General features: G+C 37.3%; 1 protein-coding gene across 1 annotated transcript in view; it reads left to right on the forward strand.

Moving 5' to 3' along the window:
• Positions 1-4,194: 4,194 nt before the first annotated feature.
• The window catches only part of camk1gb (calcium/calmodulin-dependent protein kinase IGb), a 28,819-nt gene continuing 27,953 nt past the window's right edge, over positions 4,195-5,060 (forward strand). The window contains exon 1 of the mRNA XM_061982700.1: positions 4,195-4,345. The gene's annotated coding sequence lies outside the window, so the exon portion shown is untranslated. The remainder of the gene's footprint in view (positions 4,346-5,060) is intronic.

Below are 5,060 nucleotides of genomic sequence, written 5' to 3' on the forward strand. Positions count from 1 at the left end.
GTAACTTGAACTAGTGTAGAATGATTTTATAGTACTAGGATAGGATAGTCTTTATTTATCCCACAATGGGGAAATTTCACATCACCATTTGAATAGTGAATTAATTATTTCCTGAACATTTCATCCATAACAGCACACGGCAGATTGCCTTGATGTTGACATTTTGGTGGCAGATCACTTAATCTCATTGTGAATGTTGTTCACTTCAAAATGTTGGAAAAGTGGCCAAAATCAAGTCAATTGTCAATAGGAGCCTTACAGGATATTTTATTTACTGTGCTGCTGCTTGTACAGCATGTCAAATAAAGTTCATGCACTTTGCCAATATCAAATTTCTCATTTGCCTCACAGTTAATTGTGCTTTTAACAAACTGCTGTAATGTTTACAGTCAACAACTAAAAACCCTAAATGTCCAACAGAGCGATAAAATATTAATTTGCAATTCATATGTTCTGAGAGAGAAAGGGATAATGTCCTCTACAGTTTCCCCTGACGCATAAGTGAGTGTGTTTTTCACTGTTTATGCACAGTTGATTGCTGCTGCTATTCTAACCTCTGACCTCTAGGGAGCACACATGGCATAACAAGTTACGTAAAGAAATGTCACATCCTGCACAGTTAGACGAAATTGTCAACTCATTACTCATTGAAAAGAAAAAGCAGATTTTGTAAGTTTCATATTTCTATTGGAAATATTAGTCTAGACCAGGGATGTCAAACAAACGGCAGGTTAAAACCGGCCCGTGAGATGAGTTTGCTAAGTGTAAAATTTAGTATTATTTTTAAATTAAAGAATCTGCTGTTTCAAATATGTCCATTGGATGTCGCAATAAAAATTCTGTTAGGCAAGCCAATAGTTTATACCGGAGCGAGCAAGTATACCAAGCAAGAGGTACACGGTAAAGCGGGGCTGCGACTCCTCCCCCTCGACCCAACCTTAAACAAACAGGAGTAAAATAAACAATTGGTAACCCCACTTACAATGCTGCATGAGACACTGCACATTGATACAGTTCTGTGAAAACTAATGTCTTCTGTGCAAATGTAAAGAAAGTGAACAGTGTGTGATTTACTACAATACTGTCAGTCTTAAGTTTTTATTTTTGGTTTGTTGAAATTTTTCACACATTGCACAGCTTTTATTTTTCTAACGATAAACAGTGATGCCTAGAAGGCAGGGAGTAACTCAACCCTCTTGAAGTTTCTACCTCAGTTTATATGGTTTGTAGATTTATTACAGGATTATTATGTGGAAATGACAAATGAGGTAGTTGATACATAGTTTTTATTTAAGCTTTACTTTGTTTTTTGTTCAATCCTAGATGGGCTGTGACTTAAAGTTTAATTGATTTGTAGATACACTGAGATTAAGTCTAAATTCTTGTTCTTCATGGTGTTTTTGAAACCGCACCAATTTTGTCAAAAGGATTATTTGTGACATGTACATTTTCAGAATGTGCTTGTTCTATTTTGGGCTGAAGTAAAACAAAGGGAACAATCTGAAGTTATCGTAGTTGTATTTTTAAGTTGTTATGCCATGATTTTACCAATCTGGCTCATGTGGGTATAGATTTTCCTCCACTCATGTGGGTATAGATTTTCCTCCATGCGGCCCATGAGCTAAATTAAGTTTGACAACCATGATCTAGACGGAGACAAACCGATGAACACTAAAAAATGTAATACAGCTGAAATAATCACATTTTTGTTACAGATCTCTTAGGTCGAATGAGCAGATGTCAACAACCCGAAATAGCACCACAAAGTATTTCAGGTTGTTTTAGAATTTTAAAAATCCCCCTTAAAGCAACACAAACTACCTGTTTATGCACTAGAATTAGATTTATTTGTACTAATTTAATGTATGAATTAAATGCTTTACCTAATCTCAATTGCGTTCAAACGAGGGACACTGCCGTCCTGCAGGCGATGCACCAACTTTAATCTGCGGTTATGTGACCATTGAGCAGGTTTAGCATCAATTAAATCAACTTACGTAACTTGCTGGACACCAAAATAACTTCCTTTGTCTGGATGTTTTTAAACCCAGATTGTTGTTGAAGGCTTGGTATCACTGTAGTATGTCGAGGAGCACAATACTGTAAGAAGCACACAACTGCAGTAGTGATTTAACATTTGAGCCCTAAAATTGAAATTAGGGCAAATGTACAGGTCGACAGTATGTGAGGTTTCTGTAAGGTGATTACTGATTAGAAATTAAAGCAATACAGTAGTACCTCAACTCACGACATTAATTGGTTCTGTGACAGAGCTCTTAACTAAAAACACTTGTATCGCATATTAACGTCTCCCATATAAAAACAATATAATAGAATGTAACACTAACAACAACAGTAGTTGTATTAAGTAATGCAATAACAATGGACAGTATTTATGGAGAGTGGTATCTCGGCTTTCTCATTTTCATGCATAGATGTCTGCTGTTTAGATATAATTGTATTATCCCTGGCTGGCGTTGGACTTATTCTGCTTCAGTATGGTGCAGAGGAGCAATGATAATTGAGTGGCCAATTCCATGTTTTTGAAAAAATAAAATAAACAATGAATATCATCTACTTCTTCCCAGCATTGTCCATGTTTGGAAAACAAAGTTATGTTGATCTCTAGCTACTGTATAAGCTATTGCTTGTGAGTGACATTTCTACACGCCAACTAATGACTGGGATGCTTGTCACTAAAATTTTTGTTTGCAACTTCAAACATAAAAAAATGAGCCGAGTTACAGCTCTTATCTAAAAACACTCTCTGGTTGAGGTATCAATGTAGATGAAATCTACATGGAACTAAAACCAACACCACCACCTTGTATTTGCTCCTATTTTTCACAAGCTGAACTCAAAAGTTAGTAAAATGTTTAATTTGTACTCATACACAAAAGGTCTATCTATTTCAGTGAAATATTGTTGATATATCCTTAAATCTGTTAGTGAGCACTTCTTTGTCGCAGTAATACATCGACCTAAGAGGTGTGGCGTATCAAGATACTGATTAGACAAAATGACTAGTGCACTTCGGCTGGTCATAGTAAAATGACGTGATCCATGAGGCCCAATGTCCTACCATTCATCCACCGCCATTACCTCATGCTGCAGCATAATAATGCACAGCCTCATGTTGCTACAATCGGTACACGCTTACTGGAATCTGAAAATCAATAATGTTCTTCCTCTGAGATTCAGTATTGTTGAGTAACACAATTGTTTTGACCTTCATTGCAGGTGCACACCCAAGTAGTGAAACATTACAGCAAGTATACGTCTTAATGCATGGGTTCAGCTCTGGAAACTTGTTCGCAGGTCCCCACTCATGATGCTACAACTACGCTTGACTGAAGACAATTATCTTGGTACTCACATTTTTAGCTATTTAGAAAATAATGGCTGCAATGAGTCAATTTCAGTGGATAGTACATGTCAACTGCTGTAAAAACTACACTGACTATTCTGAAATCAAGTTTTTTTTTTCTCTCCATAGTATTGTCCTTTGAGAACCTGCTCATGAAATGAGGTATTGTAGATGTATTGTCCAAAACAGGTACTTGGGACAAGCTGTTTGAGTCCATATTTGTGCTCTAAAATCTGCATATTGGTTGTGCTGTACAGCCCCATCACACCCTTTTTGGGTACCATGCATTGGTTTGTGTTTAAAGTAAGACAATTGAGTTGTAGTAGCTATACACAGTGTGTGTTTGTTGTTTGGTGCGAGAAGTGCGGGTGTTCCATCATGCAACCTGACATTCTCATTACTGGAGCTGCCGTTTCCTTGCCTGATTGGAGAGTACTTTAGTGCATTCTGCCTCTAAAAAAAAAACAGAAACGGGAGATGACCGTGGCATCTTCTTGACCCAGTATCCATGGCAACCCGATGAGCCAGTCTGTCGCTTATGAAATTCTCAAGTCTTCTTCACGCTGCCTGCAGTCAAAGCTTTGAAAGTCGCCCTAAAAACACATTGTGCCAATCAGAGTGTCTGTGAACTATCAACGACAGTCCCTCGGAAACTGCGTGTAAATGATGCACAAAATCATAGCAACCCATCATAGCAACCCCATGGATCCCATGCAAGCCAGCGCTATGAAGTTATTAAAACGATTCCATAACTAACCATGTTTTTGCAATGTGAATGCTCTTCTCAGCACTAAGTAAGAAGTGTTTGTGTTCATTCTGCAGCTGCATGAACACAGATGACGCAGCAGCACCTGACCCCTCCCCCTCCCCCCTCCCTCCTCCAGGTATATGTTGCATCCCTGCCAGACTTATCTGTCCACTCTGCTGCAAGCTTTCGACAGGATAGTCCGAGCAGATCTGCATCAATAAAGTCTCCAGGTGAGCCTTGTTGGAAATGAAGCAATGGATGTTGTTGTCATTGTTTGCTGTGCCTGATGAGTGGTGTTTTATATTATATCTTTTTATCTTTTACCTGCATTCTTCAGCCTGCTAATGCACAAACGTCCTCGTCTCTGTGCTCTCACTGCACATTATGTCATTACTGGAAATGAATAAGGCTGAAATAAGTGCTGGAAGTACTGTACTGATTGTTGCATATATTTGCTGTTTTAGGTCTTATCTAAGGTATTATTTATGTGCTAGGAACTCTATTGTATTTAAAAATGACACAGTAAACTTGAGTTTTTGCAGATAAGTTCTTATGATTATTTACATGTGAACAGTTGCGTTATTTGAAAACGTATTTAAAGATTTTTATCCAGTCAAACCCCTGGTCAAGAGTTCCTAATCCATTATATAAGAGGAAATAGGGCAGGGAAGAAAAGTGGGTAACCTTCTAAATTAAAGTGATCCTAATCCTCCTGTAAATCTTTCCCACATTAGAATCATTACATGTGTCTTTTTTGTAGTTATAGTTTTTCATTGTTAAATCAAAGTTTGCTTAGTTTGGTGTATTTGTTGCAGACTTGCTTAACAGTCTGATCATTTATACCATAACTCGTACATCTTAATATTTTGTTCACTTAGGACAGTATTATAAACATAAAATATTAAAAAGCTAAACTAATGACAAAATTGTTAATTATAACAAAAA

This window comes from Nerophis lumbriciformis, linkage group LG01, assembly GCF_033978685.3.
Source record: "Nerophis lumbriciformis linkage group LG01, RoL_Nlum_v2.1, whole genome shotgun sequence".
In the NCBI taxonomy this organism is placed as follows: Eukaryota; Metazoa; Chordata; class Actinopteri; order Syngnathiformes; family Syngnathidae; genus Nerophis; species Nerophis lumbriciformis.